Raw genomic sequence first — 23,512 nt, 5'->3', positions numbered from 1 at the left:
ACAGTTATGGCTAGACCGAGGTGCTGTCAAAGATGCTACGGGTCTTTGGAGAAACCATGAGGGGTTGATAGTAGCGCCTCTAGACCTATTAGGTCTGATGATTCAGGAAGCACATGGGTTAGCCCATGTTGCAAGGGGGGAGGTTAGGAGAAAGATCACAAAGGGGTATGGTTTTTGGGCACCATATTTGCTTGAACAGGTTGACTATGTCATAGGCAGGTGCACAATCTGTCTGAAAAATAATGTTCACAGGGGTGTGACTGTTCTTCCTGGTTACATTCCAACACCGAGAGGTCCTATGCGTGAGTTGGTTATCGACTTTGTTGATATGATAAAACCAATTGAAGGGAAAAGATACATGTTGGTGGTTGTGGATAGATTTTCACGATGGCCGGAGGCCTGTCCAACCAAGTGAAAAGACGCTCAGTCGGTTGCCAAGTTCTTGTGTAAAGAAGTCATAAGCAGGTGGGGACTTCCCGATCGAATATCCTCAGATAATGGGAAAGAATTTGTGGATAAATCAGTGAAATTGATTTAGCAAAAATTGGGAATTAAGCAACGTCTAGGCGCAGTTTATCACCCACAAAGTCAAGGGATTTGTGAAAAAATGAATGGTGTTTTGAAAAATCACATTGTCAAGATTTGCCAGCATACGGGTCTAAACTGGATAGCTGCGCTCCCTTTAGCATTAATGGTGTGTCGCTCAAGTGAGTTGCGTGATCTACGTATGACACCCCATGAACTGGTTACAGGAAGAAGGATGCCTACGCCTTGTTTGCGAACAAGCGGAAAGAGTCCAAGTTTGGCTCTTTTGGAAGATGAAATGAGAGCGTATGTGACATATATGGCCAATTTTCATAAAAAGTTGTCCACATATGTTTCTGACAGGCAAAGAAAAGAAGAGGTGCAGGAGAAGCTCGATGAGCAAAAAAGGAGTACAGTGCAACCTGGGGACAAGGTGTTTGTGAAGGTATTTAGAAGGAAGTGGTATAACGAACGCCGTGAGGGACCATTTGAAGTTCTTCGTAGTACTGGAACGGCTGTCCAGGTTAAAGGGTCTCCAACGTGGTATCATTTGTCACATTGTGTTAAAGCGCCTAGAGAAGAGGTGCCACGCGCAGAGAGCCAAGATGTTGAAGGCTCAAGAGAGCAGGATGAAGATAGGGAAGAACAGACAGAAGGAGAGATTGTCCATGCTGTGGACAATGTTGATGATCATGTGTACACTTCTGATGATGCCAGAGATGACTCTGCAATGGATGGACAGGAAAGGAGATTTGGGGACATTGATTTTCAATACATCCCAGAAACAACAGGGCATATTTCAGTGGAATGTGAAACCGCAGAGATCACCCAGGGCAACCCTGTTACAGGAGAAGCTGGTGATTCGGTTAGACAAAGTAGCCCCAGACCAGTTCGGAAAAAAGTCAGACCAAAACGTTACGAAAACTAGGGTTGAAGTAACTCTAGGAAAGTCAGCTCAACTCCCATGTCAGTGTATGAGAGAGAACAGTGGTGAAGGGAAATTTAGAGTTCAGTGGGAAGATAGCTATGGTAGGAGTTTAGATCTGTTAGGAGCAGTTGCATTTAGAAAGTATGCGTTGCTGAATGATAAAAGAAGACTGAAGATTGAAGGTGATTGCAGTCTCTATGTGTACAATTCCCAGCAGGAGGATCAAGGTGATTATAAATGTAATTTTTATAATCCACAGTTTGAAAGTGAGGGATTAGAGTCGGGACTCAGAGTTACTGTAGTGACACTAGTGGTGATAGATGGAAATACAAGTAAAGAGCTCCTAGCTCTAGGGAAGATAAAAGAATCAACAACAATGACATCAACACTTCAGCCTAACACAATAACAGTGAGAAGCAATTCTACAATTTTATTGTTGACAGTTACTAAAGCTATAAATGTATCACATTTGACTACAATGACGCCTCGGACGATCGCTCCAACACCAATTTTAGAAAAGACTGTCACGGTTTCGGCCGAGGCTGCTCCTCCTCCTTGTTCGGGCAGGTTTCAGCGGTCGTCGTCCCCGGAGTACCAGCTGCCACCGATCTATGTTTCATGTTCGTTTGGTTTTGTCTTGATGTTGTACACCTGTGTCTAGTTAGTCCTCATTAGTGTCCTATTTAGTTCTCGTTGTGTGTGTATGGTGTTGTGTGTGATTGCTCTTCTGTTTTGGTGTTCTGAGCTACGTACTTCCCTCCGTTGTTTGGAGAGGTTTTCGCACATGTTAGTGCGCCTTTTGTTTGACGCCTGTGTGCGCCTTTATTTCGCCTCCGGGCTTATTGTGCTTGTTTACTACGTGAATAATTCACTAAAGTCTTTTGGACTTAGCTTCTGCGTCCTGCGCTTGATTCCTGCACCACACCCACCTTCAGCACCCCTGACAAAGACTGTGATTAGGGTTAGGATGGGTGGAACAGCTCATCTTCCTTGTAGATGTGAGAGACGGAGTGGGGGTGGTGACATTCCTCCCATGTGGAGAGATAATTACGGAGAAGAAGTGTTGTTATCAGGACCAGAAGTAGAAGCTGTACCCCCTAGTCGAAGGAAATATATTTTGTACAATGATATGAAGTGGAAGAGGGTTATGAGTGATTGCTCACTTATTTTGCGTAATACTACATGGGAAGATCAGGGAGAATATATGTGTACTTATTTAGAGCCAGCGTTCAAATTTGTTCCGGTTAAGAATTACTGGATAGAAGGCTATGTAACTCGTAAGGGGACGCTTATGATGAAAGATTTAAAGTCTGTTGAAGTTTCCACAGTCACCAAAGGAGTTCAGGAGCAGTATATTACAGTAGTCACTCCAAGAGTAAATAATATACAGAGGACATTTGTCACTATGCCCTTGGAAACAATTAAGAGTGTTAATACATCAACTAAAGTCACTATTTTAACAGAAACTCTGAAAGAGATGAATGTTAGGATAGCGATAACACATTTTGTAAATGTGACACAGACACCAACAACAACTTTTCTGAAATTAAAGGATGTAGTAAATGTACAGTGGGGAAAAAAAGTATTTAGTCAGCCACCAATTGTGCAAGTTCTCCCACTTAAAAAGATGAGAGAGGCCTGTAATTTTCATCATAGGTACACGTCAACTATGACAGACAAATTGAGAGAAAAAAATCCAGAAAATCACATTGTAGGATTTTTAATGAATTTATTTGCAAATTCTGGTGGAAAATAAGTATTTGATCACCTACAAACAAGCAAGATTTCTGGCTCTCACAGACCTGTAACTTATTCTTTAAGAGGCTCCTCTGTCCTCCACTCGTTACCTGTATTAATGGCACCTGTTTGAACTTGTTATCAGTATAAAAGACACCTGTCCACAACCTCAAACAGTCACACTCCAAACTCCACTATGGCCAAGACCAAAGAGCTGTCAAAGGACACCAGAATTGTAGACCTGCACCAGGCTGGGAAGACTGAATCTGCAATAGGTAAGCAGCTTGGTTTGAAGAAATCAACTGTGGGAGCAATTATTAGGAAATGGAAGACATACAAGACCACTGATAATCTCCCTCGATCTGGGGCTCCACGCAAGATCTCACCCCGTGGGGTCAAAATGATCACAAGAACGGTGAGCAAAAATCCCAGAACCACACGGGGGGACCTAGTGAATGACCTTCAGAGAGCTGGGACCAAAGTAACAAAGCCTACCATCAGTAACACACTACGCCGCCAGGGACTCAAATCCTGCAGTGCCAGACGTGTCCCCCTACTTAAGATAGTACATATCCAGGCCCGTCTGAAGTTTGCTAGAGTGCATTTGGATGATCCAGAAGAGGATTGGGAGAATGTCATATGGTCAGATGAAACCAAAATAGAACGTTTTGGTAAAAACTCAACTCGTCGTGTTTGGAGGACAAAGAATGCTGAGTTGCATCCAAAGAACACCATACCTACTGTGAAGCATGGGGGTGGAAACATCATGCTTTGGGGCTGTTTTTCTGCAAAGGGACCAGGACGACTGATCCGTGTAAAGGAAAGAATGAATGGGGCCATGTATCGTGAGATTTTGAGTGAAAACCTCCTTCCATCAGCAAGGGCATTGAAGATGAAACGTGGCTGGGTCTTTCAGCATGACAATGATCCCAAACACACTGCCCGGGCAACGAAGGAGTGGCTTCGTAAGAAGCATTTCAAGGTCCTGGAGTGGCCTAGCCAGTCTCCAGATCTCAACCCCATAGAAAATCTTTGGAGGGAGTTGAAAGTCCGTGTTGCCCAGCGACAGCCCCAAAACATCACTGCTCTAGAGGAGATCTGCATGGAGGAATGGGCCAAAATACCAGCAACAGTGTGTGAAAACCTTGTGAAGACTTACAGAAAACGTTTGACCTGTGTCATTGCCAACAAAGGGTATATAACAAAGTATTGAGAAACTTTTGTTATTGACCAAATACTTATTTTCCACCATAATTTGCAAATATATTCATAAAAAATCCTACAATGTGATTTTCTGGAATTTTTTTTCTCATTTTGTCTGTCATAGTTGACATGTACCTATGATGAAAATTACAGGCCTCTCTCATCTTTTTAAGCGGGAGAACTTGCACAATTGGTGGCTGACTAAATACTTTTTTTCCCCACTGTATGTGTGGCTATGAACTTGACGGGGGACGATTGTTATACTTTGATCCCCGATAGTTCCGATAATATCACTAGTGTTATAGATGCATTGAAGAGTATAAGGGATGCGTTTGGTTGATCTGAAGGAGCTGGATGGTCAGCGAAGGCTTGGTTGCAAGATCCGTTAGGCCCAGTGGGAGCAGTGATAGTTCAGATTTTAGTAGCAGCTCTTGTAGCGCTGTGTGTGATGTTTTGCTTTTGTACTTTGTTATTGACTTTTGCGAATGCTATGATATTGAGATGGGTTGGAGTTGTGATGCCTGGAGACAACACTCAGATGCCATTTTTAACCGTGACTGATCTAGATGGAGATGAACAAGTGGTACTGGATGGAGTGTTGATGGATAGATATACATTTTGAATATCTGATTGTGTGATAATTTTCACATTTCTTTGCATATGGTTGTGATATTTAGTGTTTTCTTATGAATCAAAGGGGGGAAATGGAATGTGATTCATTTATATATATAATTTTTATATATTATTTTTGATATTGATGTTTTAATTTTCATGTGTTGCTTTGCAAAAGATACTGGTTGGTGTTTTATTTTCTTCCATAAGCATATGGGGAATGTGTAGAGTGGGATTCAAATACTCAAACATGGACAATATGAATGGACTGGAGGAAGTTGAACAAGGACGGTGTGGAAATGTTCGGATTCCATCATCGACGTTGCATTGAAAGTCGACACTGCTGAGGAGATGCAGTGTAGTGGACTACATTCCAGTGTCTGCAATGATTTATATACATATTTGCATGCATGGGCGGTGTGTTCAATAGGGCGATATGGGCGACGCACTGCCAAACGGGAAAAGGAAGGGATTTTTTTTCTAATCAATTATATCATGGCAACAGTAGTTCAGTGTTCACGTCTGATCTGCCAGCCACTAAATGTCCAATCAGGCTAAAGTCGTGCTTCAAATGTCCCCGCCCGTTTTGGGGCGATTTCAGTCAGGTTGAAAATCGCCCAGAAGTCTCTCATAGCCTCTAATGTAAAAAATTTTTTTTTCAAATTTCTGAGCTTTCAATACATTCTCTATGGGTGTCTGAGGGCTTGCACTTACGCGCTTTCGTCATACGTAACGTAACGTAACCATGAACGGCAGACAGCAACGCTTGGACAGCGACTGGTGTAACCGACATGCACCATCTTTCAGAAAAGATTAAGAAAAATGAGCTGTCAAAGACCCACATTGATAGCTGTTTGAGATTGTCTGCTTTGGTGAGAGTGAATATTGCCACTCAACTGGATGAGGGATACAGGCTAGCTGTCCGCCGCCACAACGATGAGGTTAGCAACAGCAGAGTCGTGAACACTGTCTACGAGAATCGAGACGACCTCATAGAATGTTTTGAAGCCATCCGGACGGGTTCATTGGGTTCATTTGACCAGCCCACCGTACCAGAAGCTACAGAAGAAGGACATCGATGCTGTCTTTATCAAACGTGCCCTCGACAGTTTCGCAAGCAGTGTGCAGGCCATAAGGTAAGATAAAGATTAAACAATATCATTCGATCTTTCTCAAAGCAGAGCTTTATTTGAAAATGTATGCATGAAAGGAGACTGCATTTGTGTTTGAAATTACATTATTGTCATTATATATGGCCAGTGGTGTAATCTATCTTATTTTATATACTATGTGTACTGTACAGTGGTGCTCATAAGTGTATGAACACATTCTAAAGCTGACTAAAAAGAGGAATAAAAAAATAAAAAAATCATCTTTTGGAAATTGATCTTAATGACTTAATTAAAAAAGTTGGAAAATCCAACCTTTAAGGACACCAATGTTCTTTTCTTTTTTATTCCTCTTTTTAGTCAACTTTAGCATGGGATCATAAGCTTATGAGCACCACTGTATACTGTGCTGAACATCCAGGCTATGTGAGACACAAAGGCTAACTTAAACACTAAAGACTTTATGCATCCCTGCCCATTTTAAGTGGAACTGAAGTATTTGTACTATACATGGATACATTGCATATACCTGTGCATCACATAGACAACAATACTGTACAAAGCCAACAAACACATTGGTCTGTTTGCCTTCAGGGACTCCTCTCAACAGCAGCTGCAAGAAGCAACAGGAGCCAAAAGACCCAGAACAGCTTTGAGAGAAGAGGAGAAGCAGATGCTGTCTGTAGAGGTCTGCAACACCATCCTGGATCACACCAAAGAAAGGTTCTCTTTCTCTGGCCACCTTGTGAGTGCTACCTTACTGCAAGCAGACATGTTTGAAAGGTACTGCCATTCAAAAAAATAAAAAATCTGTTCATGTTCATTTTTACAAATCTATACAATTGGCCAGAATATGGTTGTTCATATTTACAAATCTATACAATTGGCCAGAATATGGTTGTTCATTTTTACAAAGCCATACATATTGTTTATGCAGTGTTGAGGAATGTGAAAGAACACCCTTGATTATTTTTACTGTGATAACTTATTTTGCTTTTGTAAGCCAACACTTTTGAGATCAGTCAATAAATGCTTCTGGTATTGACTTATATGCTGCCCCTGTCTTCATGTTGTTGCTGGACATATCTTTTTAAAAATGTGTGTAGGTCACCTAAATCATCAGAAAAATTGCCCCTCCTGAGAATTTTTTCAGGAGCCGCCACTGTTTGCATGTGTAATACATAATTTGTGTCATATTCTTTCTGTATTAGTTTTTTGAAGAATTATGTTTTTTGTTGTTGGGTACATGTGGGGACCTCAGATGTTTTTGTTTTTTCTTTGACGCTTAGGGAACAGAGAGAGGGAAACAGAAAGAGAGAGAGCGACAGACAGAGAGAGTGAAAGAGAGAAAAAGAGAGAGAGAAATAAAGAGAAACAGAGAGAAAGAGAAACAGAATGAGAGAGAAACCGAGAGCTAGAGAGAGAGACAGAGTGAGAGAAACAGAGAGAGAGCTAGAGAGACAGAGAGAGACAGAGACACAGAGAGAGAGCGACAGAGAGAGAGAGACAGAGAGAGAGAGACAGAGAGAGAAAGAGAGACAGAGAGACAGACAGAGAGCGAGACAGAGAGAGAGAGAGACAGAGAGAGACACAGAGAGAGAGAGAGAGAGAGAGAGAGAGAGAGAGAGAGAGAGAGAGAGAAAGAGCAGTAAAGAAAGGAGAAAAGAGAGAAGAGAAGTATAGAATCAGAAGATAAAAAGAGAGTGCTAGAAATATTCTAAATAGTGAAATGAGAAAGCTAGAAATTGGCAATTCAAAGTAAATCAGTAGCTGTATATACTGAACAAAAATATAAATGCAACATGTAAAGTGTTGGTCCCATGTTTCATGAGTTGAAATAAAACATCCCAGAAATTGCCCATATGCACAAAAGCTTATTTCTCTAAAATGTTGTGCACATATTTGTTTATACCCCTGTTAGTGAGCATTTCTCCTTTGCCAAGATAATCCATCCACCTAACAGGTGTGGCATATCAAGAAGCTAATTAAACAGCATGATCATTAGACTGGTGTACCTTGTGCTGGAGACAATAAAAGGCCACTCTAAAATATGTACTTTTGTTACACAACACAATGCCACAGATGTCTCAAGTTTAGCGGGAGTGTCCAATTGGGAAGCTGATTGCAGGAATGTGCATCAGAGCTGTTGCCATGGAATTGAACGTTAATTTCACTACCATAAGCCACACGTCGTTTTAGAGAATTTGGCTGTACGTCCAACCTGCCTTACAACCGCACACCACGTGTGCGGTTGAAATGAAATGTAACCATGTTTGAACTTTTAGGAAAACGTTACGTTAAAGTAATGAAATACCAAGAAAATAGTTGTATTTTTTATTTATTTTTATCAAGTTTCTTACATGTGCTGAGAATGTTGCAAAGCCAAGCAACTATCCTGCAGAAAGTTGTAGGAAGGTTATGCAAAATAACCATAGGACAACCACGCTCTTACCAAGTCACCAAGCTGTAAGAAACGAGAGAGAGAGAGAATAGTCTTCTTTCTCACACTGCTGTCCGGTGTGCATCTGAAGCAGGCTGTCCCCCTCCCCCACCTGGATAGGGTTTCTCTCCACACCTGTGCCCTTGGAAACCATGGAACCTCAGTTTACCTCAGGGAGGTATTTCCATAGGGCCCTCAGCTCAGATTAAAGGGATAGTTCGAGATTTTGGCAAATAAGCACTTTATCTACTTCCCCACAGTCCGATGAACTCGTCTTTTCGCTACAGCTAGTTAGCATTGGCTTGCAAAACGACTCCTATCTTCCTTCATACTGGACGCAGAGATACAAATGTTATCCTTGAGTTCATCTGAGTTAATTCATTGACAGGTCAGACACAAGAAAAAGTTAGAAGAGGACTTTTTTTAAAAAGAACAAAAATATGCATGTTACATTTCACATGAACACATTTAGCATGGATTGCCTAAAAGAGACAGAGGATAAAGAGCTTTAGCTGTGCTTATCCCTGTGTTTGAATCCCTCTGACTGTGGGCCACACAATGGGCCTGTCTGGCAGCCGTCGGACAACTGTTTCACATTCCTCAACCTGGTGGCCGCTCTGCAATGTCCCTGTGCCTCTTTAGAGGGGAAACACTAGTGACAGTAGTGTACGCCATACATCAGTGTTTCCCAACTCCAGTCCTCCAGTTCCTCCAACAGCACACATTTTTGTTGTAGCCCTGGACAAAAACACCTGATTCAACTTGTCAAGGGCTTGATGATCAGTTGACAAGTAGAATCAGGTGTGCTTGTCCGGGGCCACAACACAAATATGTACTGTTGGGTGTACTGGAGGACCGGAGTTGGGAAATAGACGGTCTTGTGGTCTTAAACTGAAGCGGGGGAAATCTGTTTCTCTGATCTCAGTTTCCCTTCCGTTCAACTCTTGGCGAAGCCACTGTTTTTCTCTATGAGTGACAGAAGAAGTTCAAGGGGTTCATTAATGCGATTGTGGGCCATGCATTAGTTCTATTTCTAGCTACTGGCTTGTAGCCTTCCCATGACAGTCTGACTGTGCAGTACTTGACGGAAGAAGCAGCTGTGTCAACAGGCTGGGCAAATACCTGCAGACCTCCTCCCCTGATCTCTCAAACAGGGGATAGTCAGAGTAACTCAGTATTAACACAGTATTACCACATTAGTAGGTAACACAGGAATACTGACACATCAAGCTCTTTCTCTTAACCACACTCTCCTACCCACTCACTCACTCTTACTTTTGAATACGATTGTCATCATGTATTCCCCATTCACACAAGGCTACTTGGCTACTTTTGCCTTCTTGCAATGCAATACTTCAACCACTAGAAACTGTGCGTACGCATAGTCTAATGTTTGCAGGAGGATAATCACATTCTCACGTGAAGTTCAGTTTTTATAAATGCCAACTTTTACATGAAAACTGGCACACATGTTTTGGGGCATATTTTGTGCATACGCAACATTTATAAATGAGGCCCCTGACTTTTCCTATTGGCGTTGGTTGATGCTTTGGAGGGATGGAGCCTACAAGCTGAGTATCTAAGCCTATAGGTGTGTGTGTCACACCTATAGGCTTGACTGTTAACATAGTAGCTAGATAGCTATAGTGCACGTGAGATTTGGTTCTGGGTTGTGAGATGAGCTGTCAGGGGATGACACTGTGGTTGTCCGCAGTAGCAGGACAGGGGGCTGTTGTGGTGTTCAGATGGTGCCCTTCCTCAAAGTCCTGCAGTCAGTGGAATATCTCCCGTGGCCCTGCCTTCCCCTGGCTCTCCTCTCTCACAGGACCAGCTTTGTCCCAGACACACAAAGACCACACTGTTTATCTCATCTCCTCTGGCAGTGGAGCAGCCACAGATCCAAAATGACATCTTAGTGACACCCCAGACTCCTCACCTGTCAGGATGGCAGGGTAGACAGGATTAGGGGAAGAGGAGGACACAGAGACCTGTCCTGAGGGGATATTTTTGAGCATGTCTGTTCCTACAGTAGTTGGCAGTATTTTATATTTTTTTGCATCTAGAGCCTCCGTTTTGATTTTTATACAGTGTGCGGTTATCTATTCTTCTCATGCATCAAGACCATGCCATAGATATGTTGATATGGTATAACTCCGTGGTTATCACCTCACAGTTATCCATCAATAGTGTTAAGCAGTTGTCTATAATGGTAATAACTGTGGTGGTGATGACCAGGTACAACAAAGCCCTTCTCCACAGAGAGGTAGAGCCCAGAGCAGATAACGATGTAAACAAGGGAGGGAGTCATCAGAACACTCTAATTAAGCACATGAATAGAGAGACAATCACATGGACAGTTAGTAGTGACTAGAGCTAACCCCTGCAGGGATAGATTGCAGAACAAAAACCCTCACAGGGATAGGTGTTATATTCCCCCGAACATCTTACTTGAAAAGCATCCGGTTGATTACCAAGAGTTTGCTTATGAAAAAGTAGCCTCGCACTTGAGATTTGGTTCTGGGTTCAGAGATTAATGAAAAATAGACTTGTTTTTTTTGCTCTCTTTAAAATGAAAAATAGTTCAAGCATTTGCTTTCAGTGTCAACTATACTGTATGACTCACAGGTTCTAATGTTGCTATGGTTTCCTCTGTGAATTGACTGTTCATCTCACAGGTGCTTATGTTTGCTGATTGTCACGTCTCCTCCCGTTGCTCCCCTCCGGCGCTCTGATTCGCCGGTCTACTGAGCCACCGGTCTGAGTGCACCACCTCGGCAACACTGGAATGGAAACCCAACGCACCCTAATCACCTCCAGCGCACCTGCATCTCATCATCTCATCACCACCCCTATTTAGCCCTGGACTGTTCTGTAATATGTTGTGTGTGATTGTTTTTGCTTCGTGTCATGTACTCTCTCTTTGTTAATTCTCTTTGTCATTGTTTGAGTAAACCTTGACCTTGTTAATTCCTGCGTCTGCGTGCTGCCTCTTCGTATCCTCAGTACTCGTCACAGAATCACACACCAAATGAAAATGCTTACAGCATCTGGTATTCCCAGGCGGTCTCCAATCCAATTACTAACAAGGCCCGACCCTGCTTAGCTTCCGAGATCGGACGAGATCGGGCGTATTCAGACAGATATGGCTGTAAGCCCAACATTCCATGTGAGTACGCAGATCTCTCTGATGTCTTCTCTTCATTAAAGGCTATGTGTCTCCCTCCTCACAGGCCCTGGGACTGCGCCATTGACCTGCTGGAGGGACAACACCCCCCGAAGAGTCGCATTTACCCCCTTTCCATGGCGGAGACTGAGGCCATGGAGAAGTATATGGCGGAGACCCTGACACAGGGGTTCATCAGACGCTCTACCTCTCCTGCCTCCGCCAGCTTCTTCTTCGTGGCCAAAAAAGACGGAGGACTGAGACCATGCATTGACTACAAGGAGCTGAATGAAGTCACCACCAAGTATCGGTAACCCCTCCCTCTGGTTCCGTCAGCCATCGAGCAGCTACGAGGGGCCAGGTACTTTACCAAGTTGGACCTGAGGAGTGCCTACAACCTGATCCGAATCCGGGAAGGAGACGAGTGGAAGACGGCATTCAGCACTACCTCAGGCCACTATGAATACTGCGTCATGCCCTACGGCCTCGCCAATGCACCATCTGTGTTCCAGTCCTTCGTCAATGATGTGTTCCGGGACATGCTGAGTAGACAGGTGGTGGTGTACATCGACGATATCCTGATCTACTCGGCTACGTTCAAGGAGCACGTCAGGGACGTCCGAGCTGTCCTACTCCGCCTCCGGGAACAGCCTGTTGGTGAAAGGGGAGAAATGCGAATTCCACCAACAGGTCATCAGGTCATGGCCAGTTCCCACCACCATCAAGGGCCTAGAGAGCTTTCTGGGCTTCGCCAATTTTTACCGGCGTTTCATCAGGTCCTTCAGCTCCATAGCCGCCCCGCTCACCTCTCTCCTTAAGGGTGGGCCTCAGAAGCTGACCTGGAACCCTGAGGCTGACGATGCCTTCAAGAGGCTGAAGGAGAGGTTCACCACAGCGCCCATCCTAAAACACCCAGATCCCTCTCGTCCTTTCATCCTGGAGGTGGACGCATCGGAGGAGGGTGTGGGTGCGGTCCTCTCCCAGCGGCACGGTAAGCAAGAGAAAATATATCCCTGTGCCTTTTTCTCTAAAAAGTTTACCCCCGCAGAGAGGAACTATGGAGTTGGAGACAGGGAGCTGTTGGCTGTGGTCCTTGCTCTGGAGGAATGGAGACACTGGCTGGAGGGCGCAGTCCATCCATTCTGAATTCTTACTGACCAGCGGAATTTGGAGCACATATGGGCAGCGAAACGGATGAACTCTCCAGGTGGGCCCAATTTCCAATCATTCTGTCCTACCGCCCAGGATCCCAGAATGTGAAAGCTGACGCACTCTCCAGTATGCACCATACCAGAGAAAGGAAGGATCTGGGGGGCCCTATCCTGCCCTCGTCTCTCATCATTGCCCCTGTCATTTGGGATGTGGACGAAGACATCCGCCTGGCGGCTCAGGAGGACCCGGCGCCTGCCAACGTCCCTCCGGGGCGCGTGTATGTACCCACCAGTGTCCGGGACCGCCTGCTGATCTGGGTGCACACCACCCTTACGGCAGGGCACTCCGGTATTACGCGCACCCTGCATTCTCTAGCACAAAAGTACTGGTGGCCCACCTTGGCTTCTGATGTGTCCCGCTATGTCAACTCCTGTTCCATATGTGCCCAAACGAAGACACCTCGGAATGCCCCGGCAGGCAAACTAGTTCCGCTCCCAGTGCCTCAGCGACCTTGGTCACACCTGTCCATAGACTTTGTCACCGACCTTCCACATTCTGATGGCTTCACCACAGTCATGGTGGTCGTAGATCGGTTCTCCAAATCATGCCGTTTTTTGCCACTAACTGGTCTTCCTTCTGCTCTCTAGGTTGCTGAGGTCCTGTTCCAACAGGTCTTCCGGCATTATGGACTTCCGGAGGACATCGTCTCAGACCGTGGCCCCCAATTCACCTCCCGAGTGTGGAAGGCTTTCCTGGAGAAGATTGGGGCCATGGCCAGCCTCACTTCCGGATATAGGCCTCAGTCGAATGGGCAGGTGGAGCGCATGAACCAGGAGCTGGTAAGGTTTCTTCGTTGCCACTGTCAGGATCGGCAGGGTGAGTGGGCGAGATTTCTTCCCTGGGCAGAATATGCCCAGAACTCCCTCGTTCACTCCTCCACGGGGCTCACTCCCTTCCAGTGTGTCCTGGGGTACCAGCCGGCCCTGGCCCCTTGGACACCCAGCCAGACTGATGCGCCCGCTGTCGACGAGTAGTTCCACAGGGCCGGACAGGTCTGGGACGCCGCCCATGTCCATCTCCAGAGAGCTATTCGTCGGCAGAGGGACCAAGCTGACCGCCACCGCAGTGAGGCCCCTGTATTCCAGCCTGGGGATTGTGTCTGGCTGTCCACAAAGAACCTCCCTCTCTGCCTGCCCTGCAAGAAACTGAGCCCCCGGGTTTGTGGGGCCGATTAAGGTCCTCCGGCAGATAAATGAGGTGTCGTACCGGCTGCTCCTTCCCCCTCACTACCGTGTCTCACCCACTTTTCATGTGTCTCTCCTCAGGCCGGTGGTTCCTGGTCCTCTGGCGGATGCCGTCCCCCGGGGTATGCCTCCTCTGCCCCTGGACATCGACGGGAGTCCGGCGTATGCGGTGAGGGACCTGCTGGTCTCCAGGTTCCGTGGGGGACGGCTCCATTACTTGGTAGACTGGGAGGGGTATGGTCCTGAGGAGAGGAGCTGGGTTCTGGCTGGGGAAGTTCTGGACCCCAACCTAATTCGGGACTTCCACTGTCGCCGCCCTGACCGGCCCGCTCCTCGTCCTCGGGGTTGTCCTCCTGGCCAGTGATGTCCAGCGGCTGGAGCCGCGTATCTGGGGGGGGGGGGGGGGGGGGGGGGGGGGGATGGGTACTGTCATGTCTCCTCCTGTTGCTTCTCTCCGGCGCTCCGATTCGCCAGTCTACTGAGCCACCAGTCTGAGCGCACCACTTCGGCAACACTGGAATGGAAACCCAACACACCCTAATCACCTCCAGCGCACCTGCATCTCATCATCGCATCACCACCCCTATTTAGCCCTGGACTGTTCTGTAATATGTTGTTTGTGATTGTTTTTGCTTCGTGTCATGTACTCTCTCTTTGTTAATTATCTTTATCATTGTTTGAGTAAACCTTGACCTTGTTAATTCCTGCGTCTGCGTCCTGCCTCTTCGTATCCTCAGTACTCGTCACACTGATGCAGTGAGTGGAGTGCCCTTGGCCTTGAAATAACCCTACCATACTATCAACACAATAAGTCAAGTCATATACAGTTGATGTACACAGTAACTGCTTTAATGGACCACAGCCATATACACTGAGTGTACAAAACATTAGGAACACCTTTCCATAACAGACTGATCAGGTGAATCCAGGTGAAAGCTATGATCCCTTATTGATGTCACTTGTTAAATCCACTTCAATCAGTGTATATGAAGGGGAGGAGACAGGCTAAAGAAGGATTTTTAAGCCTTGAGACAATTGAGACATGGGTTGTGTATGTGTGCCATTCAGAGGGTGAATGGGCAAGACAAAATATGTAATACCAACATAACTACTGTAGCAGGTCAAAGCTGTGTCCTGGAAAACCTTGGTAGAGCATGGGTGGAATAGGGATTGTGGTGCTCATGTGAATTTCCTTTATTTTTCAGACCAATGCCTACTTCTTACTTGAAACAGTTTATATATATATATATATATATATATATATATATACAATTTGGCTCTGATATAGACAATTAATGACTGTAGCTGTGAGGCAGATCTGTACTCCTATATCACATGCTTCAACAGGCCTCTCTCTGTTTGCCTTGACCACAGAGATGTTGTAACAGTCACCAGCATTATGCAAACTTCTGGTAAATACTTCCTGAGGGAGAGAGAGTCGCCTTCCCTCTAGGTTGTAACTGAATTCCAAACCGATCCCCTTATTGATTCAGCAACTCGTACTGAGGGGGTCTAAAACTCAGTGTTGTATTAATATTATTATTATTGTTTTGTTATTATTATGTTTTTTTCTCATTCACTTCTCTTATTTTTGACCTGCGCTGTTGGAGTTTGGAGCATAAGAATTTCACTGTACTCTGCGATTACATCTGTGACCCTGTGCATGTGACTAATAAACGTAGGCTGTTTACCAAATGGTTTTTCCAGTGATGTATAACCTGATTGACCAGTGACCGCACAGCAGCCCTACATAGCAATGATGTCAGTCGTCACTTCTCACACCAACAGTTAGTTCACCCTCGGGGGCCTCTGGCAGGGCAGGGACCCCATGGAGCAGTTAGCGGTAGTGATGTAAGCCTGTTGGTAAACAGGACAGAGGTTCAGGCCAGGTTCATGAGTCCATAATGAGAGGCTTTTTATTTACATAGAGGGGGAACAGGTAGCCTATATGTTCCAGAAGAGTATCTGTCAAACACCACTTTATCCCAACACCCTGCTTACACCCTACTAACTTTGAAATCCAAACTGTATGCGGTATGTTTCACTGACATTTCAGAAATGTTTCTGATAAATAATAGATAGGATTAGTGGAAAATCCAATAAAGAAAACGTTAATTAATGTCAAAGTAGGGGGGGGAATAGATTAGTAAATCTAAACAATCCTATTAAGCTTCAATAAACAAAAACACTACAATCGATGTCTCGCTAACACTGATTCATACGTCCAGATTGTGCCATTTAGTTTATTGCCTGGCTTTATTTTATAGATCAGTTACGCCCAGGTTTGCAGTTGCAGAGGAGGACTGTCCATCCATCCAGAAAGTTCTGGAAATATTTGCCTTGGCTGTGTGGTGTTTTAGCTAGTTCCTGATGTTACCACACTCATCAATGGCTGCTGGTGATTCTCAGTTTGCTTGCTGAGGGGCCCTCGGCCCTGGCGTTAGGCCTGGGGCAGTGGACAAGAGGTGGGCTGGAGGCTGGCGGAAGGGGGGCTGGCCTGGATGGGACTGTTATTGCACTGGGACAGAGGGGCTTTGATAGGAAGCCTGGTCCTGCACTGCCAGCGATTCTGTGTGTGTGTGTGTGTGTATGTGCGTGTGTGTGTGTCTGTGTGTGTGCAGGTGCATGTGTGCAGGTGCCTGTGTGTGTGTGTGTGTGTCTTACTCTCAGTCAGTCAGGTAGAGAACATGTTCCTGAACTAAGTTTATCAGGCAGAGCTCTACCTGAGTAAACATCAGACCACAGAGGCAAAGGTCCTCTCTCACGTAGGCCTACAGTCTTAGAAATAAGGGTACGGTTTTGTTCCCTGTGGTACAAAAAGTATCAAAATACACATCATGTACCTTCAGAGGTACACATAATGATGTCACATGGTACTGTTCGGTACCTTTTAGGGTACATAAAGAGTATAATGGTAAATTTTTGTAACCAATATTTTGAATATAAATGTACAATCATCACACTCTCACTCTCATCAGGAACAATGATGCATTTTTGCCAACTAAAAGGAACTAAAAGCTTTGTCACTGGGGTGGTACCCTAAAAGGCAATTTGTACCATAATTATTATCCTCATCATATTACCCACCATGCTCTACTGCAGGTAGATTTTTCTGAATTGTTTTTAACATCTGTATTTTTCCATGTACATTGATTGATTGATTAATCTTATGCTACACAAAGATAAATAACATACATTTTTCTAAACTAATCCAATCAGTTAGATGTGTTACACCCATTACTGAAATGGTTGTTCCAGTTTAAATGGCTTAGGTAGTCTCCTCGCAATGTTTCCTAACCCTGACAGTCACTAGGGATGTGAGTGCGTGCTCAAATGTCAAGCATGTCTTTCTTGAAAACAATTTAATGGAGAGGTTGGTGGTAAGATGGCGGACAGGAGGAATGTGGAACATATTATGTGTAAATATGGAGTGGGGGATTGCAAAAGCCTTCTGGAAGATCTGATGAAGGACAAGATGGCGGACAAGAAAAAATGACAAAAGTGGAATATGTTTTGAGTGAATATGGAATGGAGAATAACACAGAACTTTTGGAAGAGCTACAGAAGGAAATTGAACGTGACAAGAGTGAGGTTGAATTAACTGCGGTGGCAGGTGCAGTGATGACTGCCGAGAAGGAGCTGGGTGTAGAGGGAAGCTGTGTGGTGAGGAAGGTTGGCGTCAAGTGAAAAAAGAGGGATACGCGCTCCAGTAGCTCAGAGATGGAACCTGACGAGAGTTTAGGATGAAGTACCTGCGGTGAGGACCGCCGAGTTTGGACATGATAAAGAAGAATCTGGTCCAGTAGGAGTGAAATGTTTGGAGAAAGTCGACCCTTGCCTTTTGGCAGACCCATTTGTGGTTTCAGGGTGAGAAAGGAGTTGGGTGCAGTTGAATCAGTGAAGGTAACCTGTAGTGGACTTGTGATATTTGTTTTTGACTCTTCTGATCAGAGGGAGTGTCACGCTCTGTGTCACGTAACTTGGGTCAAGATCTGTTTCTTGCTTTGCTCTTTGGAACAGGGCACCATTGAAAGGAGTGATTTCTGGGGTAGCGTTAAGTGTGGAGATGGAGCAATTAAAGTTAAAGATTCCTGGTGTTTGTTTTGCCCTCCGTTTGGTGTGTTGCAGACCCGGTGGTGAGCGTGGTGAAACAGAGGAGTCACTGTTAGTAGTTTTGAGTCAGAGTCTCTACCAGACAAAATCATGTCAGGATATATCAGGATATATCAGGATATATCAGTTATCCTGTAACAGCTTTTGTGGCGAATCCACTTTGTTGTTTAAGGTGCAATGTTTATGGTCATGTTGCAGCAGTGTGTAGGAAGGAGATTCCAAGATGTGGAAAGTGTGCAGGAGGGCATGGAATAGAGGATTGTGTAGTTTTGGTGGATAAAGTTGTGTGTGTTAACTGTAGGAGTGCCCATGTTGCTGGGGATCGGAAGTGTCTGGTGCGAGAGAGACAGGTTGAGGTGGCTAGAGTCAGAGTAGTGCAGAAGGTGTTGTATGCTGAGGCAGTGAAGAAAGTAGAGGAGGATGGGTGAGGGATCCTGAGAGGATTCCAGTGAGTAGTAGATTTGTGCCATCACAGAGGGATAGGCAAATGAGTTATTTATGTTTCAGTAAGGTTGGCTTCTTAGCGTTCATAGCAATGATTATCAACTGTACTGCAGAAATGGAACGTAAATCACAGAAATTAGATGTGGTGGTGGCAGCTGCAGAGATGTATTTGGGTATAGGAGATTTGACTTCAGAAGAGTTACAGGTTGTGTTGAGGGGTGGTGTCCTGTCATCCCAGGCTGTTGGCATGGTGCAGGAGCAGATAGGGTCAAAGAAGTGGAATGGGGTAGTGGGTTTTTAATGGGTGTAGGTGGTGGTGTCTAGGGCTATATTTCACTTTCTTAGAGGAACAGGACTAATGAAGAGAATTTAACGTAGGTAGGCCGTGACGGGCCTCACACTCCAGTACAGTAGGCACCTAAAAGTTGGAAGCAATTCACCAACCAAATCCCAAAGAAGAAGAAGAAGACGAAGAACCCTGACAGTCATTATGAATGCAGGTTGGGGGCAAATAAAAATTCCAACTGTTTGATATCCTAACTTTGGCTGTATTCCAATAGGAATTACAAATCACTTTGCAAGCCAGCATAATGTGATTTGCAGGTAGGATTTCAAAATTCTGGTGACTTTCCCGAATTTCCCAGGTTTTCCAGAAATCCTGGTTGGACGATTCCTGGACACGGGGGAGGGAATAATCAGGAAATCTTTCAACCATGATTTGTAGAAAATCTGTGAATTTCGGGAAAGTTACCAGTCTTTTGCAAGCCTACTTGTAGGCCCGATTTGGCCTGGAAATGAGTTTCAGGCCACTGTAATAGGGTAAAACTAGGCCTCAAAATAAGGCCTTATGAGATATGTAATGTATTGTCATAAAAAAGCCAACTTAACCAATTGCTTAATCAACATTTTTTTGTGAGTTGAGTGGACTTCAAAAGGACAAGAATTTGAGCTAATATGTTAAAGTTTGTTTACTCAACAAACTCTGCTCGTAGTGAGCTGAATTTGAAAAACAACGTGTGTTGTAAAATTACAAATTCATGTTTGCTTTTGGAAGGCAACACTGTAAAAAAGCCAACTCAACCAATTGCTTAAAGGCCCATTGCAGTCGAAATGTGATTTTCCTGTGTTTATATATATTTCCACACTAGGAGGTTGGAATAATACTGTGAAATCAGGTAGCTTAGTGGTTAAGAGCGTTGTGCCAGTAACCGAAAGGTTGCTGGTTCTAATCCCCAAGCTGACTAGGTGAAAAATCTGTCAATGTGCCCTTGATCAAGGCACTTAACCCTAATTGCTCATGTAAGTCGCTCTGGATAAGAGCGTCTGCTAAATGACTATGATGATAATGCCCTTTAAATTTAAGAGCTGTTTGAAAAGACTGCCTGAAATTTCAGCCTGTTTTGGCCTGCCTATCACCAGGTGGTAAATTAGGTAATAGTCCAATAAGAAAGAGAGTTTTCCAAACCTCTCTGCCAATAACAGTTCGTTTTCAGTTTTTCCCTCCCCACTCAGATGACTCCTAGACAGTCTTGCATAATTCTTGCTTGAGAAATGGCTATTTTCTAAGAAGCTATTTTGGTTTCTTTTTGACAATTTTAATTGAAAACAATCACATTAAGGTACTTAATTGTTACCCAGAAATGATTTGGTATTGAGATAAGTTGGTGGCTGGTCTGCTGCTCCTATAAGGTGAGGTGGACTGGCCACCCACAGCAACATCCTTTAACGTCCTGGCGAAGGTGGGGACTGTCTCTCTGTACAGGTGGGGACTGTCTCTCTGTACAGGTGGGGACTGTCTCTTTGTACAGGTGTACATTGTCGTAAAGACAGTCCAGGCTAAGGGTGGGATGGTGGGCCAGGTGTACATTGGGCCATTAGCACACAGTCCCCAGAGAGGCTGGCATTTACCCTCTGGATGGTGGCATGGTGGAAGTCTCTCCTCTGGAGCAGGGTAGATATTACTATCATCACAAGGGGGAAGATGGTGGAGGCCCCCTCTCTATCACTCCCCTTAGTGATGTGGCCACCCTCTCCTGTTGGGCACGCAGGTCATTGGTCCCCGTGTGAATGATGATATGGCTGGGGGAGCCAAGCTGGGCCACAGTCAAGAGCTCTCACTGTTGTGGGGAATCATATCTTTGTCACCTTTTTATTTGGGAAAAGTTTATTCTCTAATATAAACTTTCCATTGGAGTCTATCATTAATATAATGTCTGGTTTCTCATCAGGTCTGTGGAGGATGGCAGGAGTGATGGGAGTAATTACAGGCCGTGAGAGGTGGATGGAGGGGGTCAGCTGGGTTGGTGCATTGGTTGGTTTGGTTGGTTGGTGGTTTCTGATTCAGCTGTTGGCTTGGTCCTAGGTTTTTGTGGGACTCTTGAGGGAGAGGGACACTGGGGACTACATACTGGGCACAGAGGGAGTGGAGGCTGTTGTAGGTAGTGACAGTGGAGTGGTTTTAACTTCAGCAACAAGAGGTTTTATTTGGTCGAAGTAGTAGTGGACAATCTTGAACCATCACAGTGCCATTATTATAAATATTGTTACATTTGGGGGTCACCTCATTGTTCTGTTTTCTGACATTTTAAGTGAATTGTTGGTCTTGTGTGCCAAGCATTAGTATCATCTGTGTAGAACAGGTCTCATTTTATTTCCTTGTTCGCTTTTAGGATGAAGTCTGCCCTCAGAGTCTCTGGGGATTCTCTTTGCAATTTCTTTTTGAATTTGTAACATTTTCAGGATACGGCAAGGCATCCATCTTCATCTCCATGGTGACCTCTTTAAACAATGCACTGTGCTCTAGAATGATGTGCATGTGCCTCTTGATGAAAGCACTTATTTAAATAATGCACCTACATAGATAAATGCATATATATACTTTTATGAATAATACAAAGATATATTAAGGGTGCGTTCTTAAATTCACTATCTACTCCGATTTCAGAGCGCTCTCATCTGAGTGTGCCAGAGCACAGAATAACTGATGAATTTACGAACGCGCAACACCTGTTGAATATGGCCGGTGTCAGTAAATGTATGAAAAAAACGCAATTCGATTGTTGCCAGCAGCACAGTTGCAGTCACCAACGCTCCAGATAACATGAAAACAGCCTAACCAGCTCTGCAAGGGCAAGTAAAATGATCAGAGTGAGGTGTTCTCTCATTTGTGTCTGGAAGTAGCTAGCAAGCTAGCCAACTTTAGCCAGTTAGCTTGGGTGCTTGACTGCCGTTGTGAGGTCAGAACGCTCGGATCAACCCTACTCCTCTGCCTGAGTGTACAGTGTGTGCTCTGAACTCTTCGAGAGAGAAATGCTCTGAATTTGTGAACAGACAATCTGTTAAAGCTCTGCATTTATGAACGCACAGAGCGCACTCTGAGCATGCTCTGGCACTCCAGAGTGAATTTACAAACACACCCTAAATGTGTTTTTCAATGAAACAACACATTACACAAATTAAGATACTCTCAATGTTCAGGATGTTCCCACCTCCTTTCCAAGTGCTCTTTTGCTTGTTTGTTTGTTCGTCTGAATGCTTGTTTCCCTCAAGGCCTGAACTATCCTCACGTAATCCCTCAGAAATCCTTACTCTTTCTCTCTGTGTTGGTTTTGTGTTTGTTTATCTATGTCCTAATACTTCTTGTTGTCCTGGTTGGGGTTATAGTCCCCCAATAGCAGATGAGCCTTGATAGATCAATTTCTCAAAACTATTTCCACAAAAGAAAAGTATATTCCAATTCCTCTAGATGTGCAGAACACAGCAATGCACTAAAATAACTAAACTGGTCACATAAAATAAAAAAAATAAAAAAATGCAATTTAAGGAGGAGCTTTTCTTAAGTGGAAACCTGTGGACACAGATGTCAGTATGACACAGCTGAAGCCATAACAACAATTAATCAAGGTGTTATGACACAGCCTTAAAGTGGCACTCCAGTCTCCTTTTCACCTCATTTGACACCTGATTTACTTAAAGATGCACTCTTGAACTTCTGTATAATTTCAGCCAGTAGTTCTGAAAGTGGTGCTCACGAGCCAAAACAGGTCCCCGTTTTTAGTGTACTACATCATCCAATTGTGTACTATGTCATCCATTTCATGTGATATGTTATGAATTTTACAATTTGTATGATATCATACGAATTTTGCAATTCGTTTGATATGCTACCAATCCAATTTTTGCAATATGTTATGAATTTGTTGTGCTTAAGCTCCCGGAGTGCATCTTTAACAAAAAGCACATGTCAATAGGTGGTCCAGGTAAGTCATGACATAGCACAAGTGGGGGAGTGAGCCCTTCATCTTTTGTTCTCTATTGCTCCTATATTGTTCCTCAAGCAAGGGGGAGGCAGATGACATCACCACTTGAATGACCTACTCCTTGAAATTTGCAGTTGTCTAAAAAACACTATTTTGCTCAAAACATATTATTTTTTACCCTTTAGTGTGTGTACTTTACTGTATGTATACCCCAATGGACATAGAACACAGACTAGATGAGGCTAGAGATGCTTTTCTGAATGCTCTGACCACAGAATTAAATGGAACACTACTGCATCTCTATGGCTCCCCTGACCTTGTGTTCACAGACAGGGTTTGTTTTTCACATTGATGGGAATTACAATATGGATGAGTCTTCTCTGGGCGTTAGAAAGAGAACGTAGTGCACAATAGAGGGAATAGCGTGGCATTTGGGATGCGCCTATTATGTAACAGAGTCATCTGAACTTAACCTATGTGTGGGCGCTAACACAAAAAAACACATCTCCCTATTTAATCTCCCCGCCCTTACATAATATATCAAGTCTTTGTTATAATCACATTTCTGTACATACTCATAACC

The sequence above is a fragment of the Coregonus lavaretus genome, assembly GCF_964263955.1.
Source record: "Coregonus lavaretus genome assembly, chromosome: 1".
In the NCBI taxonomy this organism is placed as follows: domain Eukaryota; kingdom Metazoa; phylum Chordata; class Actinopteri; order Salmoniformes; family Salmonidae; genus Coregonus; species Coregonus lavaretus.
Note: the sequence above shows the minus strand (reverse complement) of the source record.